The 20,406-nt window shown below is 41.3% G+C and overlaps 1 protein-coding gene across 1 annotated transcript in view; it reads left to right on the top strand.

The window, feature by feature from the left end:
• Positions 1–20,406, top strand: part of PRKCH (protein kinase C eta) — a 278,206-nt gene that overhangs the window by 9,817 nt on the left and 247,983 nt on the right. The window lies entirely within an intron of this gene.

The following is a 20,406-nucleotide window of genomic DNA, read 5'->3' on the forward strand; positions in this document are numbered from 1 at the left end:
AGTAAGTGCTAAGATGCTGATAAACACCACGTTGGGGAAGGTCAGGGACATCTTCCTGGAGGAGAAACACAGAGCTGATTATTAAAGCCCCAGCATAGATATCCACAGGCCTGCTTCGGTTAAATGGCTGTGAAAAATCATTCCTCAAAAGAAGAAAAGGAACTTCTGGCCTGATAATGTTTTTCCAGAGTGACATGACAGATGCCCCTGTGAAAGGTAACAGTTCCTGATCCATAGAAATGTTTCCATCTTTGGAAAGTTTGGGAAGGAACTAAGTTATGATGCTTATGAACACATGACCTGAAAGAACTTTTGACTCCCAAAGGCAAAAATAATAGCACCCTATTCATAGCATCAAATATTTTAAGCTTTGTGCCAATCATAAAGGAATCATAAGATTTTGAAGCAGGAGGATCATCTAGTTCAGAACAATAGCAACAAAAAAATCTCATAGCTCTTAGGCCTGTGGATAGCCTGTGGAAGAGCCGCTTGGCAAAGATATTTTTAGTGTTGACTCTGAAGGCATTTAGTGGTAGAGTGCTTCCATTTGCCACAGACCCTCACCACTCCCTATTACTTACACCTGCCCTCTTTACTCATCTCCTGCTTGCTTCTGGAGGTTTTTGAGTTTGTGATGCCTGCTCTGGCTCGAGCCTTTTTTTTTTTAAATGTGGGAACCAAGGTTCCTGCCAAAGAATTACTATGGCCCTGGCTGACATGATGTGTTACACACACAACCATCCCATTGAATATCTACATATGTATCTACTTTACTTAGACATGTATTTACTAATTTATCTAGATACTTATTTATCTAAATATATGCATATACATAAATATATATACATATGTTGTTGTTGTTAGTTGCCATCGAGTCAACTCCAACTCATGGAAATCCATGTACAACAGAACAAAATGTTATGATCCCACACCACTTTCATTATCATTGATAAGCTTGAGTCCATTGTTGCGGCCACTGTGTATTATTTTCTAGCACTATATCAGATGATATTCTGTTGTGATTCATAGGATTTTCATTGGCTATTTTTTGTTAGTAGGTTGCCAGGCCTTCCTTCCTAGTCTGTTTTAGTCTGGAAGCTTCACTAAAACCTGTCCACCGTGGGCGACCCTGCTCGTATTTGAAATACTGGTGCTATAGCTTCCAGCATCAGAGCGACATGCAGGCCACCACAGTATGACAAACTAACAGATGTGTGGTGGATATACATATACATGTATAACCAGGTGCTGTCCAGTCAATTTCAACTCATGGCAACCCTATAGGACAGAATAGGACTGCTGCATATGGTTTCCAAGGCTGTAATCTTTTCGGAAGCAGACTCCACATCTTTCTCCTGTGGAATGGTTTGTGGGTTTGAATCACTGACGTTTTGGTTCGCAGCTGAGCCCTTAACCACTGCCCACCAGGGATCCTTATACATATATATGTATATATATCATATACACATACATACATAAATATGCATGCATAATATATACACATAAATATAAAAAATAATGTATAATATGCATATATACACATATATGTTGTGTGTGTGTCCTAGAATTTCAGAGAAAATTAGACTACTTGTAAAGATATGAGGAGCTAACTTTCACTGCAAAACAGATGTTTTATTAACTATCCAATTAAAAAAAATCTCTTTGCGTTTCAGTGTACAACTTCCAGCAATATCTGAGTGCCACGCTCTCATAGGAGTCAGGAGACCTGGGTTCAAGTTGTGACTTTGACACCTCTCAGCCTCTACCCATCAGGGTTTCAATTCCCTGGTTTATATAATGAGGGACTTGCACTACAATATCTCTGATAAGCCTTCTGTCTCTAAAGCCTCTGTTCCATGTGTTAGGCAGTTACTTCATTTCTTTCCTTTTAGATTAATTGGTTTGGTTTTAAGCAGTCAAAATGAATTTTGTCTTAATGAAAGTTAGTAACTCCTAAGAATTAAATTGTTCTAAATCTAAATTGCTCAGGTGTGGAGAGGCCTTAGCTCATGTCTTAAGTGACTTGTACAGCATTGATAGTCATGTTGGTATTATTTCGTTGGCTTAGGAACGGCCTTAAGAAAGTACAGTGATGCTCAATTCAGAGCCAGCGCTGTCCTGCAGTTATATTTCTTAATTTACACTAATGCACTCCTTGTTCTGGGGAATGGTTGTAAGTTATGCCCCTGTTACGTTGTGTCAGAGAGAGACTGAATATTCCACTGTTGAAGTTTTTCCTGGAACCTAGCTTCTCTACATGGTAATTAATGCTTCGCAGTTCCTTAGTGTCTCTAGTCACCAGTCTATATCGCCACCCTGGGTGATGACAAATACTATAAATCACTTGTAGGACAGACATTTTAATTAGTTGGCAGGATGAGCCCAAGGGTGTTGGCTATCTTGGTGTTTTAAGTGCTACGCTGAAGAATTTGTTGCGAATCACTGAAGAATTTGTGGCGAATCGCTGAAGAATTTGTTGCGAATCGCTGAAGAATTTGTTGCAAATCGTGATACTGTCTGGAGATGCTTATCAAGATCATTAGGTTGGTGTGTTTCTGTAGTGCTAGTAAATTAGAGTGATTGTCAAAGCACCTAGGACTTTTGTAGTAGGAAGACCACTCAACAGGGAACCTACCAGCAGTGCTTTTGTTATGTGCTGCCTTCCTGAAAGTTCCTTTGATTTTACATAAGTTCCCTGGGCACGTTTTGACCTCACAAGGAGAAAAATGCTTAAAAGTTACCAAAGATGTTTAGTTTGTGCCTGTAGTTTAAAAAAAAAAGGAGAAATTTGCTACAGGATAGAACTGTTGTCAATACGAACCCCTCATAGTTAGATTGATAAAAGAAGTCACGTAGGGCCAGTGTGAACATGTTCTGTACCTGGCCCTGTATAACTGATTATAGACCTAGCCCCTGTTCTCCAGGCACTTCAATCCAAACCACAAAGTTGTATTTTCATTTCTAAGCCATCTTTTATCCCTTGTACTTGCACAGCACTGTCTCTGTATCTTTTCTCATATCATTTTACCAGTTGCCGTCAAGTCAGTTCTGACGCAGGGAGACCCCATGTGCATCAGAGTAGAACTGTGCTCCATAGGGTTTTCAGTGGTTGATTTTTCAGTAGACTGCCAGGTCTTTCTTCCTAGGTACCCCTGAGTAGATTCAAACCTCCAACCTTTTGGTTAGCACCTAAGCACATTAACTATTTGTACCACTCAGGGACTCCTGTCTTTCTCATAACCCAGCCAAAACCCAGTGCCATCGAGTCGAGCACTTAAATATAATGCTGTGGTCTCTGCCCTCATGCTGGATTTTGGTTTTCTCATCTGTAACGTCAGAGGGTTGGGCACCCTGAGCCCTGTGGTCCCTTCCAGGATCAGAGTTATGTGGTTCTAGTTATGGTTCCACCGGACAATGCAAATTCTACTCCCTTCTGGAATATTTCCTGGGAATTATTCTGCTGATTCTTAGGTCTGTCCTGGGCTCTGAAATTATTTTTGGAAGAACACCCAAAAGTAAAAATATGTTAGTATAATTCCCCAAACAGAATGTGTTTGTTTATTTGTAAGCTATGGACCTCTTAGGTTCTTTATTATATTGTGCTGAAATCTGTGTTCCCTTACAGTATGGAAGTGTTGATAGAAGATTACATGTAAACAGTGTTTCTGAAACTTTTTGGAACACTAGACCCTTTTAGTGATGATAAAAGCTATGGATTCTGCCTCTAGAAACATGCACGCATGTGCACATTAATGATATTCTGGGCATACTTTTACCTATAAAGCCTGACTGTAGTAGACATAGCCTGAGGTAAAGAACTTCCAATCTGCAAGTGTCAGAAATAATGCTTTTGTTAGTTCCTAATTCCCCAGGCAAAGTTCTAGTATTTTCCCCTGTATTAGAGGACATTTTCATTTCAGTTAATTATAGGGAACAAGTTAACTAGTAGAAAGAGGGAGCTATAAATTTTAGAGAAAAAGTTGTGCTTTGAAGGGTACATTCTCACTTACTTTTGACTCCTGGTGAAATATACCAAATGATGACCCATTTTAAGACCTATTTGGCTGTGTTATTTATGTATTTTCAAAAGCCTCTATTTTTGAAGGGGTTTCTTTGAGGTTTGCGGTAGATAAAATGTTTAAACACACCCACCCACACACCTACACACAGAAAACAAGGACAGTTTGAATGACCTTGGCTTGGTATCTTAGTTAATATAAACTTTTTTTTTTTTAAGCATAAGATTTATTAATTTTGTACACCTGTTCTTAAAATGTTAACCATCTTTTTGAGCTGTAATGGGCATGATGGTGAACTGCCGTGTGAATCCAGGACAACATGATGAGATCAGTTTTGCTTGTCTATTCCTATTGCCCTTTGAACTCTGTTTTCCTATGGCTTGGGCCTTTCCATCTAACATAAAAACATTTTCTGATCTTCTCTTGAGTTCCAGCTCTCTTAGCTGACACCTTGGAAAGCAACCTGATGCAGGTGGAAATTGAGCTGAATGTAGATCAACCAAGAGCAGCCCCACAGCTAGTTAGAAGAAAAGTTGAAATCTTAGCTCTCTGGATTCAGGCCAAGATTCTTTCCACAACTTCAGCTCAGTGTATGGTGAAGGCAGCAGGAAAGCCATCCAATCATTCACAGGTCTTTATTAAGTGCCTACTGAGTATCAGGCAGAAACCCTGGTGGTGTAGTGGTTAAGAGCTACGTCTGCTAGCCAAAAGGTCAGCAGTTTGAGTCCACAAGGTGGTCCTTGGAAACTCTACAGGGCAGCTCTACTCTGACCTGTAGGGTCGCTATGAGTCGGAATCAACTCGATGGCAATGGGTTTGGTTTGGTTTGGTTTGGTTTGATTTGGTGTGTCAGACAGGAGTCCCTGGGTGGTATAAGAGCTTGACTGCTGACTGAAAGGTTGGTGGTTTGAACCCGCCCAGAGGATCCTTGGAAGAAAGGCCTAGTGGAAGAAAGAAAATCCACTTCTGAAAAGTCACTGTCTTGAAAGCCCTATGGAACACAGTTCTACTCTGAAACACATGGGGTTGCCATGCATGCGAATCGATTCCACAGCAACTGGTTCTTTTTTTGTTTGTTTGGTTTTTTGGCGTGTCACCCATCATTCTAGGTGCTACAGATGGAGCAGAGAGCACAATACCCAGAGTCTCGGCTCTCACGTAGCTTCTGCCTTTGCACAGAGAGGCAGATAACCAACAAGTAAACAAATGAATAAGGAAATGATGGTTAAGTGCTAAGTGAAGGGTTAGAAGATGGTGATGTGATGGAGATGACAAGGTGACTGCTTTACCTAGAGTGGCCAGAGAAGGCCTCACAGAGATATGAGTAATGAGAAGGAACCAGCCATGTGAAGGTTGGAGAAAGAGCTCCTAGGCAGAGGGGACAGCTAAGGCAAATGCCTTAAGGTGGGAACAAGCTTGACGTGTGACGGGGCAAACAAAAGTTGGTAGAAAGTGGGCAGACTTGGCATCAGCAAGTCAGGTGCATGAATTCCAGCTCTGCTACTTAATAGGAGTGTGAGCGATGAGCAAGCCCCTTAATTTCTGAGCATTACTAGTTTTCTCCTCTGGAAAATGGTGCTAATATTAACTGTTAATTGTTGCTGTCCGGTCAGCTCTGACTCTTGGTGACCTTATGTACATCAGAAGGAAACGTTGCCCGGTCCTGCACCATCTCCTGATCTTTGATATGTTTGAACCATCTTATTGAGGGGTTCCCTCATTTTTGCTGACCCTGTACTTTACTAAACATGGTGTCCTTTTCTGGCGATTGGTATTCCCTGACGATGTGTCCGAAGTAAGCAAGATGCAGCCTTACCATCCTCACCTCTAAAGAGCATTCCAGTTTTATTTCTTCTAAGACGGGTTTGTTTGTTCTTCTGGCAGTCCATGGAATAGTCAATATTCTTCTTCAGTCTTTTTTCATTGTCCAGCTTTCACATGCATATGAGGTGATTGATAAGACCATGGCTTGGGTCAGGCTCACCTTAGTCATCAATTATTGTGAATATTAGATATAACACATAAAAAATGCCCAGCACAAAATAGGCCCTCAAGAAATGGTAGCTTTGGTTACTGTTAGTCTCCCAAGGAAATTAATATTCTGATAAGGGCCTTCTGAAAATGATCATATTGGCCAAGGAAAGATACTCAGATGGCTGCATTTTAGAGAATGGGGCTGGCGATGTAGAAGTTTCCTGAGGATGGGGTAGGGTATTGTCTTGTTGGTGTCCCTCAAGTGACATCAAGAACCCATTCAACCCGTTGCTGTTGACATCAAGAAGCATCTGCTTGATCTCTATCCCCTTCAGTGCTTCGCTTTCCAGAGAGATCTAAAGATTGTGAAGTTCGTTCCAGATTTTTGGATTTCTGAATGTTATATTTATCTTCTACGGACTCTTAAATATTAATGGAAAGTTTCAATAATTTAAGGGGGTTGGATTATTGTATTGCAGCGATATAATAGACAGGGCACCGAAGTTGTTTTTACAGAACTACATTTATGAATCGTAGTTCATAAGCATAGTCCAATATATATACTAACAAATGAAATAAAACCTCAGCCATTATGAATAACTAAAGACAGTTGATTCTTGCTTACCGCTGAAAACTCATGTACTTTGTTGGTGATGATCATTTTGTGGATTAAATTCTGAATAATTTTTATAATTTTGAGTAATTTTAGAGAATTCCTATTTTTCATCTCCCTGATTTCCAGAATGTTTCCAACCCTCCCTTCAACATCCATTGTTCTGTGTTTAATGTAAAAACCACATTAGTATTTGCCTCAGTCACATTTTTAGGGTGCAGAATCTACAATTATGGGCTAATAACACAAATAACAGGCTTTGAGGAGTATTTATTGGACAACAACTGTAATTATGGGTGCATCATAATGTGTTGGTTGGGAGTCAGCCAAATTTGGGTTCAGCTATTAGTTCTCTTATTAGCAGAACTCATTTACCTCCTGCAACCCTCAGTTTTCTCATCCATAACATAACAACCACCTCACAGGGTGATGTAGAATATAGTGAGGTCTTATGTAAACCGTCTAGCACAGCACATGACACATACCAGTGCATAGGAAAATTACTATCGATTACACCATCACTACCACTACTTTACCCTCAGCACTTAATTATGAAATCACGGGTCCAAACTACAATTTTCTGTAATTAGAAAACACTGAGATATTTATTTACAATGAATTTTAGAATTATAAAGGATTTTTGAGTCCAGCCCTCTTACTGCTTTTGGTTTTCATTTAAGATTCTGGAATATAAATCAGTAGACTTCTAGTTACTGGGAGAAGAGAAAGAGTTTTTCTCATCCTGGAGTAATAGGTATTTGAAGTAAATTCTGCACGTAAGGCCACTTTGAAGGAGCTTGCCAGGAATATGAGAAGATGGAAATGGACTTACTAGAGCTATGATGTTGGCCAAAGTTAGTTTATGGAAGATCTTGAAATTGAGTCTGTTGGTTTGCTCATTCTGTACTGGGCAGATAGAAAGGCTGAGTTAATGTGAACCAGCAAGCCAGAAAGAATTAAAGTTGTGATATTCAGTTACAAAGGACTGAAGGAACACTTTGAAAAGCTGAAGAGAGTTCTTTTATTGATCCAACTAAGGGAAGTGATGGTTAAATCGTGTCTTTCAATTGGCAGCAAAAGATATTTCCTTTGACTATCTAATACTAGTACATAGTTGAAGGTGAATTGCTCTGTCATGCTTTCAAGGAGAAAAACTACAATTTTAGACATGTATCATTTAAACTTGTGGATTTATGGATGAAACCAATAGCAACTCATTTTGAAGGTGATTATTTCTAGTTACGTCCGTTGACTGGACCTAGATTTTTTACAGTTGATTTCAAGTTAGAGCTTTTCTGAATTGTACGTATTTAATTTTTCAGAACAAAAGTTTCTTTTGCTCCCTGCTAAGGCATAGCAGAGTTTGCATTTGATGTTTTTAGCAGAACCTTAGTTTTGGTTGTTCAGAAAGCTTTGTTAGCTCTTTGGCTATTTGGAGAATGTGCTGTTTTGAGTCTCCCCTCTGGGCCTCCTCGCCTTCTTGTCATGCACATCCTGTACCTGGGTTGTGGTTATATTGACTCTTCGGGGGTGCTGCTGTTGCAGATGTCTGAGGGTGAGTGAGGAGATATGTTCATGGGTTTCTGCCCCACTTTGGCCACTGACTTGCTTCTTTCAACTCAGTAGTCCTGCAATTTGTGTGAATGCTGGAGACCCTCAGCCTCCACCCAGCACCTGGCCAAGTGCCCTGCACATGGCAGGGATTCAGGGCACATTTGTGGAATGGAGACCTTCCTCACTGTTCTCATGTCTTAAGTCTAATTCAAGAATCAAACACTGTCATCTATACTGCCTTTGCTAAAAAGGTTTTTCCTTTAAAATTTTATGAGTTTAGGAGCAACCTCAGAGTAGTTTAGAGAGAATGAATATGCTAGTATGATTTTTACTCTCTTGATTAAATAAGCATAAAAGGTATGTGAAAGGAAGAATGGAGCCCAGGTTCCCCAGATAAAATGCTAACAACTTTGGTGTAGGTGATAGATGATTTTCAAAACAGCAAAACATGAGAGATTTAAGCCATTTCCTGGTAAACCAGATGTTAGGAATTTATTAATGACAGCTTCCCTTTGTAAAGAGAACATCAGTGATGGGCATACACTAGGTCAGGGTTCAACTATGACCTTGAGCCTTGATTTCCGTTATTTTCCTTAAAGTATCCTGTTCTGGCAAAATAAATAGGTGGCTCCTGAAGTTTCCTCATGAGGACCTCATTGCACGTTTTTCTCTGTGAACTGAATTTCTGATGGGTAATTGTTGACCCCTTCCGCTGTAATTTGGACCTGTTGAGTTTGTATATATAGAATTTTGTTTTAAAACAGGAAAAATAATGATTCTGAAAATCGTTCCTGTCAAGACATTGAATGAGCCTGTTTATTGATATGATTTCCGTTAATATTTTGGAGATAAATTACACAGTGACAAGTGTGCTTTAATGAAGGTTACATAAAAAGAAGAAACCACCTGAGAAAATAATGAAGCCTCACCACTTCCCTTAAGCCTCTCATGCAACGCCGACCCCTTTTTACTATTTAAAAATTTTTTATTATGAAGAAAATGAACTATACAGGAAAATAGAATAGTGTAATGAATATCCATTTATCCATCAGCTACATTTAGCAACTATTAAATTTTGCCATATGTGATTTACCTATTTTTATCTGAAGTATTGTAATATAAAATCATCCCTCCCTACCCCTCATCTTATAATCTTAGCAGGCGCCCTTAATTTTGTTCTGTTTGGGTCATTATTTTGGAAGGTCTCAGACAAGATTTAGAGTTATAATCAGGAAGAACTTGTTTCTTCCCTAACACGTTATTCTCTGTAGGTAAATATACTAGTGTTCCAAAGAAAACTTAAGGTGACAAGTGTGAACTTCCTCAATTCCCAGCTTCCAGCTCTCACCTGCAGTCCTATGCCCTTCTGCAGTCCTGCTTTCCTGCTGCCATTCACTCTTCCGGATGAGGAGAACTTCCTGTTTAAGTCCAGCCCTGCTCAGTTTGGGTCCCCTCTGTGTTCTCTTGGGCCAGGCTTTCCCTTCCCTATACCCTCCTTCTCTTCGTTTCTCCTGACACCTTCCCTTTAGAAACAGATCCAAATCCCTCTGAACACTCAACACTACCCCTTTTTCCTCCCCTCCCCCAGAACAAACCACCCAGCCCTCTCTTGGCCTTGCTTGCTTCCCTTTTGAGGTAGGGCTCAGTGTCTCCCCTTCCCTTCTTAGCCACTTCTGTGAAGTGCCGTCTGCACATGTCCTCCCCTCTCTTCCCATTCTCTTCTCATCCCTCTGCAGTCTGGCTTCTGCCTGCACTGCTCCACAGACACTCACTGCTCTGGGAAAGCCCAGAAATGTCCTTGTAAACATGCCAGTCCTCCTTTTTCTTGTTGGCTGCTACTTGAGACTCTTTGCTCCCCTCGTTTTGCATTTCTCCAATGCCTTCTATGATAATTTTTTTCTCAGTTTCTTTTTGTACTTCTTTTTTTGCCATCCCTCAACCTTCATAAATATTGATATTCTCCAGAGTTTGGTTCTTTTCTTGTTGTCTTTCTCATTTTGAATGTTCTCAACCACTTTCATAGTCTTAAGCATAATTCCCATGTGCTGAAGTCTTCCAAAGCTGTCTCCCATCCCCTGCGCCCTCCCCTACCAGCTTGACTATTGCTTCTAGGACTGACGCAGGCAAAGGGCTCCTTTAATCCTAACAACAGCTGGTGAGGGAAGACATTACTGTTGTATCTGCATTTCCTACCTGGAACCTGTGGCTTAGAGAAGTCCTAGAACAGGTCCAAGGTCCCATGTCCCATATGCCTGCTGGACAGACCTACTGAGATGTCTTTCAGGCATGTCCAAGTCAATGTGTCTACAATTAAATACCTTATCTTCCTCTAACCTGTGCCTCCTCCTGTTTTCCTGGTCAGAACTGGTGTCACCATCATTTAGTCACCTGGGGTTTTCTATCAATTTTTCTTTGTCTCTCACGTCTTTCCGTCTATCCATCAATTGCTACATCCACCTGAATTTGCTTGCTAAAGTCTTCTTGAATCCGTTTCGTCTTTTCCATCAGCAACACACTTGTCTGGGCCCTTATGATGTATGTGGATTTTTGCAATCGCCTTGGACCTGATCTCCACATATCTAGCCTTACTCGTTCAAATCCATCCTCCACAGAGCTGCGTGTATGAATTATATAACATTTAACTATATCCTCTCTCCTGCTTAGTCTTTTAAAGGCTTCCCATCCCCTCTAAAGTTCAGGCTTCTTGGGAAGATTCCCAATAGTCTGACCCTTGCCTGCCTTTCCAGTCTCCTCTCCCACCTCTCCTCGCCTCTCCAGATTGGGCTTGCTTGCTTCCGCCATCTAATTCTTTTCAGTTTCAGTAAATATTGGCATGGTGGGGTAGGCATCCCTTTTTTAATTTGGGCAGGACTCATTGTATAACGTTGGAAAGGATAGCAAGAATGAAGATATGAAAAATCGGTTCCTTTCCATGTAACTACAAACACACCCACAAACAGGTCTGAACATGCACACAGCAGCATGCACTTCCATGTCTCAGCTCACAGAATTCACTGAGCAGCTACTATGGCCAGAGACCCTGTTAGGTTCTGGGGCACACAACTCAAGGAGCTCACCTGTACTGGGGGAGACAGCACAAACCTGCAGTTTCATTGTAGAATAGTTGAATTCAGGGACAGAAATGTGTGCAGAATGTTAGGGGATTGTGAGCCCAGGGGTTCAAGGAGGACTTCTTGGAGGAAGGGATGCTCAAGTTCAGCCCTGAGGGAGAGTCAATATTAGCCAGGTCTGAGGTGGCACAAATGGCCTTTTTCCTTTCTCCCTTGGAGATTCATATTTTTTTTCCATGGAATTTTACCTGTGCAGGTCATTTTAAACGGGGCTGACAGCACTAAAGTGATTTTTAAAAATACTTGATTCATACCATTGGTAGGAACTTGCTTCACCAGGGCAAGGGCTTTGTCTTGGCCCCTGTCGTATTCCCAGCACATGGCCCCTGGTAGATGGAGAATAAATGTCGGTTGAATTGGATGTCTTGAGGTGAGGGGTGAGAAAGAGTTCTCCTCTTATTCTTGGAAGCTGTAAAAGTTGGTGTGACTGAGAGGTTGGCCGTGGGAGGTCCTAGGCCCCGTGGTGTACTTCCATAGTGTAACTACCTACCTGTGTGGCAGCCTGGGCCATCTCACAGGAGGGCCTGAGTATAGTTGAGACATCCAACTTTGTGTTCTCAGCAGGAGTGCCAAGCTCATTTGCAAGTGAAGGGAGTGCCCTTTTAAAGCCTAAACAAGTAATTAAATTCAGGCAGAAGGATGGTGAAGGTGGAGCTAACTCATTTATTAACAGACAGTATGATCCACCTAATTTATATAATTGTGGATTATTGTGGTTTGTCTTTTCCTAGCTGCAGGAAGGCTTCAGGAGCACCCTTTGACTGTGAATTAGTCAATAAGCAGCTGGTTGGAGATCTGACAATACCAGAAAGTACCATCTCTGTAGGCATTATCATTTACTTAATTATAGATACTTACCCCATATATGTGAAGTTAATGATTGTCTTGGTTCTGAGCTCTGAATAATTTGCCCCCGATGTGCCATTCCATTGGGCTGCCTCACTACATATTATTGGGATGAAGCCTTTGTTTTTTCAGAGACCTGTTTCTACCAGAAGAATCTCATTGTAAGTGTTTCCACAGGAACTCTGCCCTTTGCCAGTGTCATTGTTGTGGCTGTACGGCAGAACCCACAGGGCGGAGGTGTTCTAACCCTTGTTGAAAATGCAGTAGATCTTTCCATTTCTTGCTGCGAATTTTCCAGGGTGTTCTGGCCCTCCAGGGTGTCTTAAAACCAGGTTTACTGGTTACCACATGAGAACTGATATTCAGATGTCTTAAATTATCCATTGAAGACTAGCATCCAGAATGGTTGTTCAGCTTTCATCTCTCCCAGCTAGCGTCTGACAATGCCATGTAGAAGCTGTGTATAGTGTTGCTGTTAGGACAGCTTGTGAGGTTTCAACTCTGGGTGAAGTATTTCTGTTCCTCTCAGCTTTTCCATCAATCAGCAGATAGTGTTCCAGACGAGGTCATTTCACTGATTCTTCTCATGCATACCTCCTTTTTTTTTCTAATTTTGTAAAATATATATATCATAAAAATTTCCGTTTTAACCATTTTTGAGTGTACAATTTAGTGGTATTAATTCTGTTCACAATGTTGAGTAACCATCATCACTATTTCCAAAACTTTTTCATTACCCTACCCAGAAACTCTGTACTCCTTCAGCAATAACTCCATATTTCTCCCTCCCCATAGCCACTGGTAACTTCGTCTACTTTCTGTTTCTATGAATTTGCCTGTTCTGATACTTCATATGTTGTTGTTAGGCACTGTCAAGTCAGTTCTGACTCATAGTGACCCTATGTACAACAGAACCAAATGCTGCCTGGTCCTGAACCATCCTCACAATCGTTGCTATGTTTGAGCCCGTGGTTGCATTTTGCAACAGATTTGCCCAGTGCAATACGTTGTTTGATTTCTTGACTGCCGCTTCCATGGACATTGATTGAGGATCCAAATAAAGTGAAATCCTTGACAATTTCAATATTTTCTCCGTTTATCACGCTGTTGCTTATGGGTCCAGTTGTAAAGACTTTATAATTCATGTGAGTGGAATCATATAATATTTGTGCTTTTGTGTCTGGCTTGTTTCACTTAGCATAATGCTTTCAAAGTTTTCCCTGTAGCATATATTATAACTTCATTCCTTCTTATGGCTGACTAATACTCTATTGTGTGTATATAGGAAACCATGGTGGCGTAGTGGCTAAGTGCTACGGCTGCTAACCAAAAGGTCAGCAGTTCAGATCCACCAGGTGCTCCTTGGAAACTCTGTGGAGGCAGTTCTACTCTGCCCTATAGGTTTGCTATGAGTCAGAATCGACTCGACGGCAAGGGGTTTTGGTTTGGTTTGGGTATGTATATACAAATTACCATTTGCTGTTGATTGAGTTGATCCTGACTCATGGTGACTACATGTGTGTCAGAACAGAAGCTTGCTCCATAGAGTTTTCAATCACTGATTTTTTGGAAAGTAGATCACCAGGCCTTTCTTCCTGGGGGCCTCTAGGTGGAATTGAGCCTTCATCCTTTCAATTAGCAGCCAAGCACATTAACTGTTTGCACTACCCAGGACTCCATATGTATACTACATTTCATTTACCCATTCATCTGTTGATGGAGGCTTGAGTTGTTCCCATCTTTTGGCTATTGTCACACTGACTTCCTGCCTTTACTTTTTTACAGTTACTTAAAGTGTGGTCTGGAATATAGTTGACTGGTTGACATTTACAGTGGGCTGATAAATTGAGGGAATGGCTTGGAGGCTAATGTATTCTTTGGGGGAAAGAGCTTAATGTAACATCAATTAAGAAAATAATGAGTCCCAAATCATTATAACTCAAGTGTGAAATCTTTCCCCAAAATGGCTGTTTAGAGAAATAGTGGCCAGCTCACTGAAAAATAAGACAGTAGACTGGATTAAAAAGGCTTATGTTTGTGATTGATTTCTTTGATCAAACTGGTAAAAGGACTAGTTTCTATAAGGAAAAGAAGGCCTTAAATTTTATTGATGAGATTTTCATTGGTTCTGGAGTTATGATAGGACAGACTAAAAGAGTTTTCTTTATACTTTTATCTCAGAAAAATTATATCTAATGTGCAAAAGTAAGACATGGCCTTTTTTTATAATCAAGAAGTATTTTAAATAATATTTGTTGCATAATAGCACATTTATGACAGAATAAGAATTGGGTTAAAAATACATTATGAGTGAAAGAAGTTTAAAAATAATTTTATCCATAACTTTCTTAGAATAGTAATGGGTGGAATTATATTAGGCGCCAGGAAACTGATCAGGCTTATTTAAAATGGGCATTTTCCAGGTTCTCATCCTCTGTGTGGAAGCAAAGGTTGATCCGTCAGCTTTTTCTTGAGTCAGGATTCCAACAATTAATTCTTAAATGTATATCCCAAACCCTGGAATCCCATCGCCTTTATGTAGCATAAGGCCTGTACTTTGTGTTGGTGGCTCTTTTGATGGTGACTTCTTCAATGGTGAGATTTCCATTCATCTCCTCTTGCTTTCCGGTGATGATGATTATTATATCTTTGGAATACCATGAAGCATATCATTTGGGGAGAAGGAACTTTCTGATGTACCTGGAAAAGAAGTGGAGAGCTTGTTTCAGGCCAGTGATAAACTCAGTGATCTCTGGAAGTTCCCCCAGCTCCAAGAACTTTGCTGTCATCCACATCTGCTGCTAGGGTTGCTGCTTCAAGAAACTGGACGTATGTGTAAGAAGGGGAAATAAGTATGAGAGACCTAGCTCCTCAGAGCCTGTAGGAGGTAGGGTTGGAAGTTGGGTTAGATGGTGACTGGCATTCATAGCCACATCAGTACAGAAGAGTCCCATGATGCAAATGGAGGCAGGTTGTGCTCCAGGTGTTCCCATGAAAATAGCATGCTGCAAGCAGAGATTTTAATGACACATTTAATCCTTTTGTGTGTGTGTGTGCGCGTGCATGTGTGATTTGTTGAAGCGCTAAATGTTTGTAAGTAACTTGCTTGAGAGAAAAAGAGCCACAAGGCAGGCCCATAGGGAGGGCTGGATGGTTGCTCTGTGAACAGACCTGTTCTTTTCAGTCTCGTGGAGCCAGCTGCCAAGGCGTAGGATGATCAAACAGCTGCAAATATGGCTGGAGGCGGCACTGGGCCCATATTCAACAGGTTTGCTTGTGGGTGAGACGGGCAGAATGTCACTAGCACGTCCTCACTGATAGAAGTACTGGCCTTGCTGATCTTTGCTTGGGTGATTTTTGTGTGTTTCTTCTAGAAGTGCCAGTTACTTCTAGAAGGCTTGCCTCTCTGACCTATTTTCACCAGATCCAGATTGCTGGCTCCTTAAAGGGACCTTAAAGATTGTGTGGGATAGAGGATTTTTTTTTTTTTTTTTTAATGCGGTTACTGGCAGTCCCCAGGTTCTGAACAAGATCCATTCCTAAGTTGGAACAGGTGCATACAGTTCTTATTTAGCCTTGCTTTAGTGCAAGAAACGCCTCGAAGCCTTTTCAGTTATTTAAAAGCTGCATGTGCAGCAATGAAGGTGATTGTGATGAAGACTTCGTTGTGAGTAGGGGTTCGGTCAGGATCCCTGGTGGCTCACTGGTTAAGCACTCGGCTGCTCACCCAAAGGTCAGTGGCTAGAACTTATCAGTTACTTTGCAAGAGAAAGACTTCAAGATTAACAGCCTTGGAGATCCTGTGGGAAGTTCTACTCTGTCCTTTAGGGTCCCTGTGAGTCAAAATCAACTCGATGGCAGTGGGTTTTTTTTTTTTTTTTTTTTGATAAGAGTTGGTTCAGTAGTTTCAAAGTGAGGGCAGATTTATATAACATTAATGGGCAAGTACCAGTTGTCTGAGCTGTCCTTAAGTCAGAGGTTCCTAACCCAGGGACTTACCATACTGCCCGGAACTCCTAGTTGTTATGGAGGTCAAGCTTAACTTGCTTACCAAGTATCCTACTTCACATGTAGTGTTTTCAGTTTCCACTGTGGGAGAATGACCTTATCAGTCCTGCTAAGAGAGCTTATTTCTGTTCCTGTCACAGTACCAGGCTGCATACTCAATTCTCCTTGAGTTCCCTTTTCTGATATATTTCCTAACAAATCATTTCCCCCTTTCCGATATTTTAAGGGTAACAAGTCCCAAGATATTCAAATATAGATGAGCTCCCTTCTCAAGCTCTTTTCTAGGTGTAAGCATGTTTTTGAAGATGGACTCTTTCTAGGGTCTTCTGAGATTGCAAATCGTTTGGAGGCTGGAATGTGCAGAGTTTTCAAGTCTTTTGTAGGAGTCTTCAAGTCCATAAGCACACTTAATTTTCCCAGATGATACAGATTTCAGACCTCAAGTAAAAAAACAAAACAACTTAATTCATCTATCCTTTCCCCATTCAGAGACTAAAACTTTCAATATTTATATGTGGAGGCTAGGCTGACAGAGCAACAAATAGTAGTTAACGGTGGTGGAAATCACCACATAATGTGCATGTTGAAGAGGATAAATGATCCTCCACCATGGGTCTCAACTTGTTCCTTCTGTCTCAGAGATCTGCTGCAGCATCAGGAGAGAGGGGAGAAGTGATTAATGGAGTAGGGTGGGGAGTCGGATAATGCATAATAATAGCACTCAATGAGGATTGTGTCAAGCTAAGAGCTCCACGTGCATTAACTCATTTAATCCTCAGAATGCCTTTGAGATCTAAAGATTCTCTTCTTACGCCCTCTTTATGAGGCAGCTGAGGCCCAGAGAGGTTAAGATACTTGCCCCAGGTAAGTGGAGGAGCTAGGTTTGAACATCTGCATGGAGCCACTACCCAACATTACATCTGCTTCAAGGTGGTTGATAGGAATCAAAGAGCAAAACTTTGAGATGTATTGTTGGGTATTTGCCTTTTAAGGGTATATGTCTCTTAATTCTCCAACCAGCCCATGGGAGAAGGATGTGGCAGTCTGCTTCTGTAAAGATTTACAGCCTTGGAAACCCTATGGGGCAGTTGTACTCTGTCCTGCACGGTCGTTATGAGTCAAAACCAACTGGATGGCAGTGAGTTTGGTATTGCCTTGGTCTCTTAATTCTGGTAAAGTGTAGAGAGAAATTATTGAGTGTTTCATGAGAAGACTCTGGGTAGGAAGAACATCTTACATGTGCTATGTGTGCATGGACAGAAGATGACAGGTCTTCAGATATCACAGAGCTTCCCAAGGTTGACATGCCTGCCCCATTCGAAAGAGATGTTTTAGATGCCACCAGATATTTTTCTTAGCAATTTAATGAGTAAACAATCAGATTATTACATGACAACACAAATTAGCTTGAACTTCTCTGGAATTTACCTTCCCTCAAACACTGTGCTTACTATAGTATAGATTTCTACCTTTTATTTTCTCAAACAGTGAATTACTAGGTAAAGAAATGATTGAGTTCATCAGCACAAGTGGGGTGCATAAGGTGTTGGGAGCACTCTACAAACAGTAGCTGGAGGTAGTAAGTATAATTTCCCAGTGTTTAAGGCTATAGCCCACACCAATGACTTTTTCTTTTTCAGTTTTAAGATATTTTAAAATGCACTGTTACTTTTCCAATAGTATCAACACTTTTTTTTTTTTTGGAGCAATTCTTATGTATCTGGGTCTATTCTAGACATGGACAAGCAGAATTAAAGGCAAGGTCTCTGCCTCAAGAGCTTATGTTCCAGGAGAAACAGATACATTAACACAATACAGAAAGCTGTGTGAGATGGCCTTAATGCAGAACTCCATGAGAGACTAAAGCTTTCATAACCAAAGGAAGCATCAGCAGATGTTTCACATCTTCCTGTCTGTTTTTTTGTAAACCCCTTCTGTTAAAGTGGGCTTGATTTAAGGTCTACTCGTAGTCTTGGACTTCAACCAAACAACCATTACAGGAATGAAAATTTAAATGAGCTACGTTTCCTAAGCATTGTAGTCCCCCCCGCCGCCCCGTTCATCTTTTCATTCCATCATTAGCTAACAATGTTCTCGCAAGTCATTTTTAAGCATTGTTTAGTGATGGCTTAGGAATTTTACCATGTGTTTACTTTGGCTTTTCTGCTGCCCCTTGCTTTGTAATCTGCTCACTGGTGATTCCGTTGTTTCTTTTGAGCTCCTTTGAAGTTGGGTGGTGAGGGGTGGAGACTGGAGGAGCTGGGGAGAGAAACAATGAGAGACATTCCTAAATCTGTGAGGGGACTTTGGTGAAAACTCTGGAGAGGCTGTATTACAGCTGTTTACCTAAAGGAGGGAATACTGATTTAATTACTTTTAGAAATGCAATTACTTTTTATTTAATTGTTTTTCTTAGAGTCATGGAATGAAGGTGGCGGTAAAGCAATTGTGTTGTACTGGTTGGTTTTCTTCTGATTGCGCTCAAGGCTGAATGGAAAGTGTCACCGTAGGACTATTCATGCTTCTACGCCTCTTTTAGCTGCCTTTGCCTCCTCTTTCCCGGGCACTGGTGCCCATATCCAGCTGGTGGCCGGTGGAGTAACTCTTGCCCTCCTGGGCTTAAAAGTGGTATTCCTGGGCCTGGAGGGAAACCCTGGTGGCATAGTGGTTAAGAGCTACGGCTGCTAACCAAAGGGTCGGCAGTTCGAATCTGCCAGGCGCTCCTTGGAAACCCTATGGGGCAGTTCTACTCTGTCCTATAGGGTTGCTATGCGTCGAAAACGACTCGACAGCACTGGGTTTGGTTTTGGGATGGTGCAGTGGGAGCATCTGTAGTTTATTCAGAATACCATTTTGTGGTATTCGCGCTCTTAGCTTAGACTTAGTTTGTCCTAAGCGGTCTTCGGGAGTTCCTGGGTACTGCAAACGGTTAATGCACTTGGCTGCTAACTGAAAGGTTGGCAGTTTGAGTCCACCCAGAGAAGCCTCAGAAGAAAGGCCTGGAGATCTACTTCTGAAAAAAAATCAGCCATTGGAAACCCTATGGAGCACAGTTCTGCTCTGACACACATGGGATTGCCATGAGTCAGAATCGACTTGATGGCAACTGTTTTTTTTTAAAGTGGTCATCATTGTTAATCAGAGGCCACTGAAGGTAAGGCACCTCATGTGGCCCCCACAGAGAGAGGTGGTGGGTCTTTTTCATCAGAATTTGGTTAAGAATGCTTCTCTCTGTTTTAAAAACCAGAACCCTGATATAACTAGTAATGAACCTCGTTAGTAATTTAAATTGGCAGATCTGAGGTATTAGATATTAAAATGGTTTTATACCATGTTAATTAGTGAAGTGTGCTTCTGGGGTGAGGGGGGGATGCAACCACTTTTTACCAAAATAGTGAGGGAGAGAGGATCAGATTTTTTTAGGGAATAGGATGAAATAGCACTTTAGTGAGCTTTGATGGGCAGTAGGGGGAGGAGAGTTTCTCACTGGTGCTAAGAAAGCTGTAGAAACTCACAGGGAAATTCCCCTGCTCCTTTCCGTTCCTTTTTCTGACATGGTTTTAGGTCAATTTATTTGGGCCAGTTTTATCAGCACCCATCTCTTTTTACAGCTTCCCCAGTGATGGCTGTGCAGTTGGTGTTTTCTGGGGATAATGTTTTTTCCTGTGGTTTGTCACTGCCAGAGTAGGGTGCCAGAGAGAGGACCTGTGTGTTCGGGGTGAGTCCTCAGTGGCTTGGCCTGCTTTAAAATGCTCTGGGGATGTGTGGTCGTAGAGTAGATTTTGAATGAAAAGAAGGAGTGGGCTGGGTGGATGGAAAAACCCGAGACCAGTTGGACCATGCGTGTTGTCAGGAGAGGCGGGAAGTATAAAGAGATGTGATTGGCAGATGGAGGGAAACAAAAGCTTTCTGATGTTTGGGCTTGGAATGAAGTAAGTCAGTTTTCTACTGATTGTGTTAAGTAAGACAGAGGGAACCTTCTCTTGTTCTTCGTTGGATCCAATAAAAGGGAAGAATGTTGCATGGGTTCTTGATTTTAGCAAGTCTCACTGAGCTGGTATAGCTATCAGCCTTGGCATGTCATTTTCAGTGGCTGACCTTTTTCCTCTTTCTCTCCTCTCAGAGTCACCAAAAGCCACTTTCAGTTGCCCCTTGTTTAATACGGTTTTCCCTGTGAGTTCTCTAGGCTTGGTTAGGGTCTCGCTGACTTTTCTATAAAACTCCCCTATTTTATGCTTCCAAAACAACTGGTGCTTCTGCC

Source organism: Elephas maximus, chromosome 10 (assembly GCF_024166365.1).
Source record: "Elephas maximus indicus isolate mEleMax1 chromosome 10, mEleMax1 primary haplotype, whole genome shotgun sequence".
Taxonomy (NCBI): domain Eukaryota; kingdom Metazoa; phylum Chordata; class Mammalia; order Proboscidea; family Elephantidae; genus Elephas; species Elephas maximus.